This window comes from Oryctolagus cuniculus, chromosome 15 (assembly GCF_964237555.1).
Source record: "Oryctolagus cuniculus chromosome 15, mOryCun1.1, whole genome shotgun sequence".
Taxonomy (NCBI): domain Eukaryota; kingdom Metazoa; phylum Chordata; class Mammalia; order Lagomorpha; family Leporidae; genus Oryctolagus; species Oryctolagus cuniculus.
This window is the reverse complement of record NC_091446.1, coordinates 58,431,142-58,445,745: the sequence shown is the minus strand read 5'-3', so window position 1 is coordinate 58,445,745 and position 14,604 is coordinate 58,431,142. Positions and strand designations below refer to the sequence as shown.

At 36.6% G+C, this 14,604-nt stretch overlaps 1 protein-coding gene and 1 long non-coding RNA gene across 6 annotated transcripts in view; one reads left to right on the top strand and one right to left on the bottom strand.

Moving 5' to 3' along the window:
• Positions 1 to 14,604, top strand: part of CTNNA3 (catenin alpha 3) — a 1,675,875-nt gene that overhangs the window by 1,261,942 nt on the left and 399,329 nt on the right. The gene's annotated exons all lie outside the window — the stretch shown is intronic.
• The window catches only part of LOC127484125 (uncharacterized), a 42,021-nt gene continuing 29,221 nt past the window's right edge, over positions 1,805 to 14,604 (bottom strand). The window contains exons 3-6 of the long non-coding RNA XR_007910887.2: positions 13,505 to 13,533; positions 8,106 to 8,199; positions 7,846 to 7,936; positions 1,805 to 3,457 (exon numbers count right to left, since the gene is read on the bottom strand). This is a non-coding gene — a long non-coding RNA (uncharacterized lncRNA). The remainder of the gene's footprint in view (positions 3,458 to 7,845; positions 7,937 to 8,105; positions 8,200 to 13,504; positions 13,534 to 14,604) is intronic.

Sequence of the window (14,604 nt, the reverse complement as noted above, 5' to 3'; positions counted from 1 at the left end):
TAAAACTGTCTTCAGCTTTTCAGCATTTAAGTGCCTGTGTGCAATGTTATTGTTCTCTGCTCATTTAAGGTCAGAATATAATGAAGATTAAGCTTGCTTTACTTGTTTTTTTTCCAGCCAAAACTTACTTGGTAAAAAATTTGGTATTTACTTACTGTGTGTATAGCATTTAGCTAAGTGCTTAAAAATACACCATGATTCAAATCTTCTAGGTGTCTTACTATGGTTGAGAAATATTAAAGAGCGGGATTACTTTATGATACAAGGCAGGAATACATTTAGGAGCAAAATGCATAATACAAAAAGGAATAGGTTAGAGCATAATGAAAGTATAAGAGACTAATAAAATATGTCAGAGAAGACCACGTAGAGGAAGCAAGGATGAAAACAAGGGCCTGTAGATTGTTACATTTAAGGGAACAAAGTAAATCCACACTGGAAATAATGTAAAAAAAAAAAAAAAAAAAACAGTGTAATATTACAATGTAATTGGAGTCAATTCAAATTATGCTGGGTACAATTTAATTATCTTTTAATTGAGAGGATAATTTTGATCTTAGAGTTTCAAGATCATCCTTAGAGTGCTATGTATTTGGGGGAAGAATGAGTAGAAGAGTAGGTTTTCTTATTAGGTCAGGAAGTACACAGTGAGTCCTAGGTGAGACTGGGTAGCTTGCGGCATCAGCCCCTGTTTATAATATATCCTCTCTCTCTGATTTCTCAACTGATCCCAACTAAAACTTTGGAAATAATACATAAAGTGAGTCTTGGGGAACTGTGCAACAAATAATAGCAGACAGGAAAGGAAATCAGAGCTTGAAGAATGACCTCATGCAATGTTAAGTTCTCTGTACTCCCTGATTTATCTTCTATATTTCCTGTCTTAGACTATTGGGCAACTTGAATCTGAGAACAGAGCTCCAAAACACAAACAGAAAAGCCCCCTTTCTCAGTCCAGAGAACAGATAAGTGGAAGTAAGAATTTGGGATGAAACTCATTTAACTCTCTGAGGTCAATGAAAGGCAGGCTCACTCCTGAGGTAGTGGTGGCAGCAGTGGCCCTGATGATCAAACACAGGAAAGAGGAAATATAAATTAGCAATGCCAGGATTGAAAGGGGTTATTACTACAGAAAGAAAAGAATAAAAAGAGTCCTCATAAAACACTGTATAAAACTCTACCCATGTAAATTTGATGAGCCATATGAAATAGATCAATTTGTTTAATTATAGTTGATCATGTAATATCAAGGTATGCGAAGGATGTGGGGACACTGGAATCCTGATATTCTGCTGATGGGAATGTAAAATAGTACAGCTGCTTAGGAAAACAATCTGGCAGTTTTCAGATGGAAAAACATGAGTTACCATCTGATCCAGGAATCTAGTCCTAGGTAAATACCTAAGAGAAATAAAAACATATGTCTACACAATAATCTGTACACAAATACTCACAGCAGCGTTAATGATAACAGCCCCAAAGAGAAAACAACCCAAATGGCCATCAGCTGATGAAAGGATAAGTGAATGTGGTATACAGGTACAATGGGATGTAATTTGGCAATGAAAAGAAATGAAGTACTGGCATATATTGCAGAATAGGCAGATCTTGAAAGCATTATGTAAATGAAAGCAGCAAGTAAAGTACTATATAGTGTATGATTCCATTAATGTGAAATGTTAGTTGCTACTACACTATTGGCAAATATAGATACATAGAAATTAGATTAGTTGTTGATTGAGAAAACTAAGGAGATGTAGGGGTGGTAGCTAGGAGGTGTAGAGTTTTTTTTGTTTTGTTTTGTTTTGTTTTGTTTTGTTTTGTTTTGCGGGGGTAACAAAAATGTTCTTAAATTGATTGAGGTGATGGATGCAGAACTTTGAATATAGTACCACGTTCGATTGTACCCTTTAAACTGATGACTTATGTAGCATGTGGCCTGAGAAAGCAGTGGAGAATGGCCCAAGTATTTGGGCCCCTGCATCAGAGTGGGAGATCTGGAAGAAGCGCCTAGTGCCTGGCTTTGGATTGGCCCAGCTCTGGCCATTGCGGCCATTTGGGAGTGAACCAGCAAATTGGAAGATCTCTGTCTCTCCCCATCTCTCTCTATAACTCTACTTTTCAAATAAATAAATAAATATTTAAATATATATATATATATGTAAGGTGAAGATAGTCGATGATTTTTAATAATTCAAATTAGAAATTTCAGCTTTATGATAGTCGGAAGGTGATATGAATCCAGCAGAAGCTGCACCTTGTATTTTGAGCTTTGCTCTCTTTCTGGGCTAGCAATATTTGGTATGATATTTCCTTGTGAAGCTGGGCAACTTCAGTGAGCTGAAACTCACATTCAGTCACATAATCTCAAGAGTAAACGTAGTTTACAGTGTACTGTCTTGCTAAGGTAGGTTAGGTGCACTAAATGTATTTTTCACCTATGAAGATGGGTTTATTGGGACATAACACCATCATAATTCAAGAAGCATTTGTTTATGTCCTTAAGGAGCTCACATTCTGTATGGAGTAGAGAGACACCCCACCATGACAACATAGAGAGATGGAAATCTAAGACTTAAAGGAATAAGATTCAGAAAGACTTCGCAGGACACATGAAATGTAGACCTAAATCCAAAGAGGCTGGGGATGTTCCCCTGGTGTAAAGCATGGGGAAAGAGGAGGATCTTTCAGAAACCCTTTTTTCTGTGAAATAGATACCTTGAACTCAGCTACCTCGAAATATCTTGGTGAAAATGTTTAAAATTCAGATGACCTACCCTCAAACTAACATTCAGAGTTGCAATTCAATTACCTTTCGACAATTCTGGTCTCTCAAGGTAGTTCAGAACTTTGTTTTATGAGACAGAGGGAAGTAGGGCTTGATATCTTTGTGTTGTTTCAGGAGCCAGCACCACAGTTCCTGTTTTAAACACTGAGTACCAAGGGAATCATTTTTTAAAATGTTCTCAAAACTTTTACTAATGTCACAGATACTCCCATATGGATGATTATTTTTTTCTCACTGTTCACATTTTTAAGTCTTTTTAATTCCTTTTTTAAACTCTTTTCCCAATTGCATAGCCAAAACAAAACAAAGAGCTTCCTCAAGCATGCCTTTAAATCTCATTTTCATCCCCTGAGATTTACCTCAACAATCCTTTTCCCCAGTTACAAAAATTATCTCTGGATTTATTCATCTCAGTATCCTCCTCCCTGTCTCCCAGTTTTTCCAAATCAACCTTTAAAATCCAGAGGGAAGCAAAGTTCAACATGTAGACTCTCTTGACTTTGCTTGGTTGCTCCCCTAGCAGGATGAGTGGGCAGACTCTGACCAGCTGTCTGTCCTAATTTATGTGGATAACTTTACTTCCATGTTCTTTTCGGCTTGTCAGAAAAACACGTCACACTGGTACATTTTCTTAAGGTTCTCCCTCAGGCAAAGCTACAGTGTGGTTCTCTGGGTATGAAAAATACGAAAACAAGACAACAATATTTTATTTTTGTTACCAACAGATGTCTGCTTCAACACAGTGAATTGTGCATCCAACAGTCTAAGAAAGACTTGCAAATATAATCTTTTAAATATATATCATATGCCAATTTTTATGAGCCTGAGACAGTCAATGGTTTTATAATGAGAATGAACCTGATACTTTAGCAATGACAGTTAAGGAAATATCAAATCTACCTACCTACCTACCTACCTATCTATCTATCTATCTATCTATATTGTATATATAATTATATATATTTCATGAGCTTTAAAATGAATATTTCCAAACATTAAAATTATACTTTTTGAGGGGTTTTTTAATAACATTGGGAAATCTTCAGTGTATGTTATTGATGGACAAAAAGTAGGACAAAAACATCGAGAAGCATATACAATATTTTTTCAAGATACAACTGGCTACTTATTAACTCATTCTTGGACAAATATTAATATGTAGTATTATATAATGATAATAAAAGAAACACCCATTTACATATTACTCAGCTTAGGAAACGGAACCCTCTCTGCATTTTAGAGGCCCATGTCACTCTCCCTTGCCATATGCTCTCTCTGCTTTATGATCTCCTCTATTCAAGGCAACCACTAACTATTTTCAAAATTATTTCTTCTCTTTTAAAAGTTTTTTTTCATGATGTGAATATAAGTCATAGCAGTGAAGGTTATCTATGTATGTCTTTGAGATGAGTATTATGGAATCACCTAGTATCTTTATGTTACTTGGTTTTCAACTGTCAATTCATCCTGGTTGTAACAGCTATAACCAGTCAATGGAATATTGAGAAGTAAGAGTCTCTGTCAGCTAGAGGGTTTCGTGGTAGAATTCTAGTCCACTATTAGCAGCACAGTTTAGTGTATGACTCTGTATAGGCCAAAGTATCCAATGCTGCAAGGCTAGACAGATTCAGATGAGTCTGAGATCCCATATCCCTGCAGTGCTAAGTTCCACTGTTATCTCCATTTTTCAGACCCTCTTGTATCTGCTTTCCAGTGCTAGTTTTCTTCCTCTATTATCAATCTGTTGTGTGACTACCTTTATATTCCTTAATGGTTTGGTTCATTCAGACGTATATCAATTTGTTACACATGTTTGCCTATGCTTTGATCATCATTGTCCGCTTTATATGCTCCTCCCCCACTAAAGACCCCTCCTCAATTTGTAAATCATTCTGTGAACTTAGATAACAAGACAGAGGATAACCCCTCAGTTACCAAGTCATGTATACTTGCATCTACATTCTCGTTCAGTTAGAACCTTATGTCCTAAGTATAATATAATATTCCTTCCATTTCACTCTTGTTTATTGGAATTCTACTCCTTAAAATTCAATCAAATGTCATGTGTTCTAGGAGCCCTTCTGAATTAAGTCAACGTGAAATCCACCCTCTTTACTGCTTCTTCCACTTTTGGTGTGTAGAACTTCCTCGATGATACTTTTACAGTTATTATGATTATATCTTTACCTTTGATACAGTAAATTACAGTTTGAATTCATCTGAAAGTAATCTACTTAATGACATACAATAGTCATTACATATTTGTTAATTTATATTGCATTTGTGTTAATTGTATCATGAAATAATTCAGCTTTGCAGGCTTCTTTTCCATGATTCATTTATTTACTTATTTGAAGGCACAGTGACAGAAGCAGGGGGAGACAGAGAGAGAGAGAGAGAGAGAGAGAGAGAGAGAGTTACCTTTCTTCCACAAATTCATTTCCTACATGGCGCCAATAACCAGAACTGGGTCTGGCCAAATTCAGGGGACAGGAACTCCATCCCAATCTCCCATGAGGGTGGTAAGGGCCCAGGTAATTGGGCCAAAATCTGCTTTCACAGGCAAATTAGCAGGAAGCTGAATCAGAAGCCAAGCAGCTGGGACTTGGACTGGCACACTGATATGGGTTGCCCATGTCACAAGCAGTGGCTTCATCTACTGTACTGCCACGCTGGTCCCTGTCCAAAATTGTATAATAAATCTTTAAGAACATAGTCCATAAAATTTTCTTAGTAGTTATATAATTAAAATAAAAGAATTTCACACAGGAAATTTCTTATGAAACTGACTCAGATTTATTGGCATCACCACACCAAATTTCCATGCTACTCAATACAGCAGCTTAAAATTTAATTTTTAAAATGTGTTTTTATAATTATCTGCAGTGTACTTGGGTTTTCAATATTTGTGGGATATTGTAAATCTAACTTAACATTTGAATTTTATATAATTTGAGATGCTTTCAATCTCATTCATCAACCATATTGTTAATTCTTCCTAGATAAACATAATAAAGAATTTCCTATTTTTTAGCATTGATTCTTTGTTATTTCTTGAAAAATAATTGCTTTTTGGAAGTTATGACTCAGAAATCAGATTGACTGTATTCAAATTTAAGTTCAACTTAATTCTGAACTTCTTTCAGATCCACTCTCCTCTCCTTGTCTGAAAGTTTAGGGGAAATAAGAGTCAATTCTATGGGCTGTTGTGATAACTTTTACATAATGAATGGGATAGCAGAACACTTGGCACATAGTAAATTTCCCATAAACAGTAATTGATAACATCCTTAAGGGTGTTAATTTTAAGATGTGAGCCCTGAAGCAGAATGAGTTGTAGAAGCATGATCTATTGAATTCTACTATAAATGGGAAATTAAATTTTAAGTCTGTGTACAAAATGATGAATAATTTCTTTTTGTTTTGTTTTCAAAGAAAATAATGATATTTACAAAAAAGTTGGTACAGCATATTAATTTGTGTTTACCTGAGAAATCACTAAAATGGCTGTTTACTGTTGAGTTGTGAGAGGATTGTTATTTAAAGATTATTTGCTATTTAACAAAGTCCTCAGATTTTTTTTTTTTTTTTTTTTTTTTGGACAGGCAGAGTGGACAGTGAGAGAGAGACAGAGAGAAAGGTCTTCCTTTTGCCGTTGGTTCACCCTCCAATGGCCGCCGCTGCAGCCGGTGCACCGTGCTGATCCGATGGCAGGAGCCAGGATCCAGGTGCTTTTCCTGGTCTCCCATGGGGTGCAGGGCCCAAGCACCTGGGCCATCCTCCACTGCACTCCCTGGCCATAGCAGAGAGCTGGCCTGGAAGAGGGGCAACCGGGACAGAATCCGGCGCCCCGACCGGGACTAGAACCTGGTGTGCCGGCGCCGCAAGGTGGAGGATTAGCCTATTGAGCCACGGCACCGGCCCAGTCCTCAGATCTTTCTCACAGGATCTAATGAGTTCTTCTGTGAATAGAAAAGACTTGTTTTCTTCTAGAGTACACCAAGTAAAACCTCAAAACTGGAGATGTGTTAGCAGTGTACAATGCAGGATATTCAAAGACCAAAGACAAAATTCTAACTTGTGTTTAATATGTAAATAAACTCAAGTTATTGAAATCTGTTGGCATGGCCTTGATCCTCTGATTTGTTGTCCTGAAACGAGAGGAAAATAAGCATTTTGCCAGTTGCCTCCTCAACAACTTTGAAGACATTTTTTTCTTAGTAGCCTGTTTCCTATTTCCTACCTTTTCTTCAGTAAGAGCTGAGAAGCCCTTATTCTATTTTTTTTAGGAGATACATTTTGAGTCATTTTCTGTTAACTGACCCCAGTGGCAAAAAATATCTTTTCTTTCTTTATCTAGATAAATTTTTCCAACACTGTCTTTTTTGAGGGGCAGGGAGTTCAATTTTAAGTGCTGCCTTTTGTTTGTGAAGAAGTATAATCAAAGTTTTTCTCTTACTCAGAGCAAATAGAATGTTTCTATTATTTGCGTAGGGAAGACAGTGAGCCTCTTTCCCTCTCTTTGCCCTGGGTCCTTTCTCTATGCTCCTTGTCTCCATGGGCAGCCCTGAGGATTTTTACTGTAATAGTCAAGGGTGCTCACAGCAGAGCCAATTAAGTCACTTTGAAGTATTGCACATAACAGAAGAATATTGGAGTTAGCACATTCTCAATAAAATATCCAACTTATGCCTGCTACTTAGAGCCATTTATACTAAAATTAGAAAATAACTCTATACACTGATTGACCTAATTCTCTATCATTGATGCTTTACGTTGCTGTGGTAAAGGAAGTGTGTCTTCTGGGAAGTCAAAGAATATCAATAATTGTCCATTTAGGGCCTCCTCATTTGGCCATTACCAACATGGAGCTGCCATTGAAGCCAAGAAGAGTTTCACACACACAGTAGAATCACAATGGCTGAAAGATACAAACCCCTACATATTCTCCCCTCACTTAAACCAGAGATAAATTGGGGAAAATAGAAAGTACAATATTGAAGTAGAACTATGAACCATGGTAGGATGGAAAGAAAGAGGAATTCTCATATCCTCACCTGCAGCAGCTTTATCTTTTTTCTGTGTTTATTGAAACAGAACAGACAAATATGGTGGCTTCCATTAGGTTGGTTTTGCAATTTATATAACCTGAAATTTAACAATAATAGTTCATTCTACAGTGCTGTAAGTAATGTAGTTGATGTTACTAATAATGTTATTGACTGAAGTAATAGTAGAGATAGGCTAAAACAATAGATACAGAACTCATTTTGTTGATCTTGTGTGGCAGCATGCCTCACTGCATCATTTGGCTAACCTTTGTACTTAATTTTCCTTGACTCCATCAACTGTCTCCGAGGAAATCTTCAAAGCCATCGGGAATGGGGTGACTAAAAATCCTGCGTGAGATTCTAAAGAATAAATGAAGGCTGTGGTTAGTTTAGATCAAGCCATTTCATTGTTAACTTGCATTAATAAAATATACTGGTGACTATTAAATCATCTTATTTTGAAATTCTTGTATAAAATACTAAACTTGTATATGTGACTTTTTCTATCTCTTAATCCTTTTTTGGTATTTTTCCCATGTAAATACAGATAAATGCTACCAGTACATGTTAAACAAGATGAAGTTCTTGTGTTTCATTTTTACAATAACATTGATGAAAGACTAGACATGACAAGCAAATGGTCAGTCATTTTCCTGTCCAAGTCTACTATTAGTGCATGTAATTGTTCTTGATTTTTACTATTACTGTTTTTGAGGTGGCTTATCTTCTGTGGTGTCATGCAGTATCACTAACATGTGCCTCAAAGTGGGTTTATTTCTGCTTAGACTTGTTGGCTTACCTTTGCCTCTCTCTGTAAATTGATGTGTCTAATAAATTTTGAAAAATTTTCAGATATTCTCTACTCAAACATAGCACATATTCCAGTGTCTCTGTTCTCTTTGCCTGAGCTTTTGATTCATGACAGATTTTCTCTTCCTATTCACCATATTCTAAATGTATATTTTAATATTTCCTGGTTTTTGTTTCTCTGTTCTACAATCCAGACAACTTCTTCAGATAAACTTCTCCAATTTGCTGATGTGTTCATCAATTCTAAACAATATCTTGGTTTGTCCATTCTTAACGTTTTTTAATAGAAATGTAGTTATATTCTTCCTGGATGCCTATTATTAAGACATAAAACTTTCTTGGAACTCACTCATCTCATGTGTAAATCAGAAATACAAAAATTGATTCTTCTTTAGGTAATTGTTGAAAATTAAATCACTTGATGTATTTAAAGCTTTTAAATCATAATTGATCCAAATATGGTGCAGGTATGGATGTATTTGCTACTATTTATTAATTTGCATGAAAATTATTTTTGTTTCTTAATGAAAGAAAGAGAAGGGGGTATGGGGAGAGACTGACTACACAGATAATTCCAGAATATAAAGTTCTTAAAATCTATATTTCATCTTTATTGTTCTAGGAGTTTTTTTTAGAAGATGTATTTTTTTTCTATAGCTGAAACTATGACACAAGCGTGGGCCAGAAATACCCAGTTGCTAAAGAGCATTTGCTACATCATTTCATTTATATAAAGATCCCAGCCACGCAAACTAGCCAATGGCTGTGGAGGGCAGAATGGGGTCTCCTAAGGAGGAAAAAGGCTGTGCCAATTGGAAGGGGACACAGAGGCACTGGGGGCATGAGGGGTGTTGCTCCTTGTTGGTGCGTACACTCTGAAAACTGACAGCTCTCCACTTTATATTTGCGTACTTTCCTCTACATATAAGTATCACCCACAAATATATATATATATATACACATATCAAATATATATATTTTGCCATTGCAGATCTTAGACCACATTTGTCCTGTTTTAGGTCCTACAATTACTTAAAATTCTTTGTTCTATCATCTCTACTTTCCTACAGCTTAAATCTAGATGCCCAGTAATAGTGCTAGTACGAGCATGTGCCCACAAAGGCAATGTGATCTTTCACAGTTGGTAACAACTCCTTCCCACACCTGTCAGTAAGTTTCCTAACTTATTAAGAGCCCAGAAATATAACAAAAATAATGTTTTATAAACGGTTATTGAGTAATGATCAAGGAATTCTAATTACCATACCGATGTTAGCAAGTCCCTAATCTAGTCATTACTGGCTTTCTAAAAGTTATAATTAGTGAGAGAAGCTACTAAAAAATCTTTTTAACTTTTACAAATATATGTACTATCCAAATCAGTTTCCTACATTGAAACAAATTGGAAGATATATTTTCCATTTGAATCTGAGGACAAGAGGCTATGGTTTCAAAGTGATTAAAAGGTAATATTTTAAATGTTGTATAGTATTTTAGTAGGACTCAAGTTTTTTATGCTTTTTTTCTTTATCCAAGCTTGTCATTATAAAAAGAGCTTTACAAAAATTAGTCTTGCTATTTCAGGGAGAACTTAACAAAATGATACTTGCCAAAGTGAAATCATAACTATTCTCTAAAGCCATGCCAAATCTCCCAAATTCTAGTTTCTTTGAGTATACTTATTTCCAGAAAAAAAGTATTTCTGCATTAGTTTAAGGGAAGAAGTAAACAAGCAGCATTGCTCCTGGAGGTTCAAGATGATTTCAGATTATCGGGGGCTGAGCAGTTCCTCTTAATGAAATGTCAGAAAAATGCCGTAGAGTCCATAAACTAGTCATGCTGCTTGATTCATCGCTAGTCATCAAAAATACAATAATTAGCATTTTTAAAAGATTATTTATTTATTTGCGAGGTAGAATTCCAGACAGAGGGAGAGACTAGAGAGAGGTCTTCCACTTGCTAGTTCACTCCCCAACTGGCCGCAGCTGGCAGAGCTGGGCCAATCTGAAGCCAGGAACCAGGAGCCTCTTCCAGTCTCCCACGTCAGTTCAGGGACTTAAGCACTTGGGCCATCTTTTACTGCTTTCCTAGGCCATAGCAGAGAGGTGGATAGGAAGTGGAGCAGTCAGGACATGAACCAGTGCTCATAAAGGATACCAGTACCACAGGCTGAGGCTTAGCCTACTATGCCACAGCACCAGCCCCCAGTAATGAACATTTTTAGATTTTGAAACATTTGTTTAATATTTTAGAGGACTTTGAGGGTTTTATGATGCTGTAGATTTCCCAGCAACCATTCAAAAATTCCAGCTGTGAACCGTATTTTCTCTCTCTCTGTCTTATTTTTCTTCTAACTTAAAGATTTATTTATTCATTTGAAAGGTAGAATTACAGAGAGGCAGAGGGAGAGAAAAAGAGAGAGATTATCCATCCAGTGGTTCACTCCCCAGTTAGCCGCAAAGATTGGAGCTACACTGATCTGAAGCTAGGAGCCAGGAGCATCTTCCAGGTCTTCCACAACGGGGCAGGGGCCCGAGGACTTGAGCCATCTTTCACTGCATTCCCAGGCCATAGCAGAGAGCTGGATCAGAAATGGGGCAGCAGCAACTTGAACCGGCGCCTGTAAGGGATGCCGGCACTGCGTCCGGCGGCTTTACCTGCTACGCCACAGTGTCAATCCCCTATAATCTTTTTTTTTTAAGATTTTATTTATTTATTTGAGAGTCCAGAGTTACAGACAGTGAGAGGGAGAGACAGAAAGGTCTTCCTTCCGCTGGTTCACTCCCCAAATGGCCGCAACGGCCAGAGCTACGCCGATCAGAAGCCAGGAGCCAGGAACTTCTTCCTGGTCTCCCACGTGGGTGCAGGGGCCCAAGGACTTGGGCTATCTTCCACTGCTCTCCCATGCCACAGCAGAGACCTGGATTGGAAGAGCAGCAGCCTGGACTAGAACTGGTGCCTACCTGGAATGCTGGCACTGCAGGCAGAGAATTAACCTACTGCACCACAATGCCAGCACCCCCCCATATTCTCTTTAAATAATATTGTGGTCTCCATTGTATCTCTTGGCATTTTGCTTTTCTCATCATCACATTTTGTTTTTTACTGTCAATATTAACAATAGAATTTGTAGTTGGGAATGGCAACAAATATTCTAAATTTGAAAATATTAAAACGATGCAATATTTTAAAAAACAAAAAGCTGTTCTTGGTCCTGCTCTTCTACTTCAATGGTGTCACGCCTCTGTTTTGAGATTACCTGTGCTGTGACATCAACATGTGTCCTAAGACATGTTTATTATTAAATAATAATAGTGTAGGACTAGAATGTTTTTACTCCTTCAAGTTTCCACATAGAAAACATCTGTTTTATGTTTACAGGCAAGGAAATGTTCATGTTTATAATTTGATACACTGAGAATTCCAAAACAAGAAATGGTGGAAAATGAGAAAACTGTGGTCATACCAACTGGTTTCCTAAACTAGATATTTCTGTTCATTGATAGCACATTGATCACATTGTCTGAAAGATATTTCCTTCTACAGAAATCACAAATGTTTAAAAAGAGACTGAGGGAGGGCTGGCACTGTGAAACAGAGGGTTAAGCCACAGCCTGCAGCACCAATGTCCCATAGGGGCACCAGTTCAACTCCCAGCTGCTCTGCTTCTGATCCAGCTCCCTGCATATGTGCTTGGGAAAGCAGCAGAGGATGGCCCAATAATTTGGGCCCCTGCACTCACATGGGAGACCTGAAGGAAGCTCCTGACTCCTGGCTTTGGCCTGGTCCAGCTCTGGTCTTTGCAGCCATTTGGGAAGTAAAACAACGAATGGAAGATCTCTCTTTCTGTGTCTCAATGTCTCTATCTCTGTAACTCTGCTTTCCAAAGAAATGAATAAATCTGAAAGAGAGAGATGCGGAAAGACACTGTTTGGGTTTGGGGCCATAGAACGATGACCTTAGGTCACTAGGATAGGTATACCTAACTTAGGTTTATTTGAGTAATTCAACAGTGACAGGAGTTTTGGGCTTTGATTTTCTTAAAACTTGCAACATCCAAAAAGACACACAAAGGTAAGCTTATGGAAAGATTATGGCAGAATGAAAAATTCCCAAGTTTGCAGACTGAGAGTGCTAGTTTTCCTTCTAAACTTTACCTCTGACTGGTTTGTTGCCCTTGAACAAAGTACTTTCATTTCTGAACTTCATTATTCAAATGTGTTAATGATAGTTTCATGGTATATTTGTTGTAAGAAATAATTATAGTGCAATGAAAATATTTTTGTTGCACTTTGCACAGTTTCTAATCAGTTAAGTTATCCGAATAATTCTGTATATGTAGGGATCACAAAACAATACCACAAAATTGCTGTCTTCTAAATATTAATGAATATTGGTGAATGCACCCAGAATATTGACAAAGAAAGAGCCTGTTATGTATGTAATATAATACCAGTTCCTTAAAGAGCCCATTTCCTTTGGTAAATAATCAGTGCATTGATAAACTGCATGACCAATCCTTATGAAACAGAACCAGTTTGTTTTCTTGCTTATTGATATTTAACATAAATTGTTAAAGTTCTCCATTATTGGCAACCAAGGTAAGCAACTAATATTTCATACTCTTTGTACAACATTGTTCTTTAAAATTTTGTAGGCTCTGTGTTAGATAGTAGTATTTTCTAATACAGAACATTTCTCCTGTCATACACAATTTCTACATCAACTACAGATTTGAACAATGTGAAGATTTAAAAGACTACAGTGTTTGATGTGGAATGCTAGTGTCTATAAATTTATACAGTTTTGTAAATGAGTAAAAGTTTTTATCTTCTCAATTATTTGATTCACTTACCTGATCTGTAGCAGGCATTTTGGTGAGCTCTGTGGAAACAGTGATAATAATATAATCAATATATATGCCTTTCAGATATTTGGTCAAGAATCTTTGCTGAGCACCATATGTTAAGCACAGTATAGTCTATTAAAGCTCATTGGAAGAATGCAGTACAGTCTTCTGGGATCTAGATAAAGACTATCATACGAACTAAGATAGAATGGAAAGAGAATTTTGGCTTTACTTTTAAGGTTTTTGTGTCTTGGATAAATTACAAACCATCCCCGTCCCTTAAGCTCACTGTTTGTGAGACAGTTTACTAAGAATATTATTTATAATGATGCCAACTTCATGAAGGTGATACAAGAATCCATCTTTCTGGTATGGTTACTAAGGATGTTCCGTTCAATTTCCATAAACATCTCCCATTGAGGCTAAGAGGATAACGCTTGTAGTGTGAAGCTAGCTGTTGACTGGCATTCATACTTGGTGGCCTCTTCCCAATTGTTTTGAGGAGAAATTTGTGTGTTATTGATATGATAATTTATTTTTATTCAGTGAGGTCACTCAATTCCATAATGTAAATAGAATAGAAATTGTTTCCATTGAGATTTTAATTTATGCATTTCATTGAACCATTGCTAAAAATAAATATGAAAAGGTAAAGGCAAATGTAATGATGCATTTTAATGTCTGAGTGTTTACATTTGTTTTCTTAGATTTTATTCTGTGAATCAATTAGGAAGATAACCCCAAAGAATTGAGCTTATAGATGAGTCAAAAAATGCAAGTTACTATGTCCATTATTTCTGCCAACTTTAATAATAACTACTGATGAGCCATGCATATAAGATATACAGTGTAGGAGGCATGTGTAGCCAGTTAGTCCTATTTCTTCATAGAACTAGCAGTGCTTTTTATTTGTGCTTTTACCAGCTTAACTTTGCTGATGTTACAATTTGAAATGGGTTTAGTTAAGTAGCCTCTGACATCCAAAGATGCCAGGTTTTGCTTTCACTGAATTTATTTTTTTAAGACCTTTATTATCTCAAGTTATAGCATGGCAACAAGATGACTTCATTTCCATTTAATAAATTTTTAAAACCTATGCAGTTTTC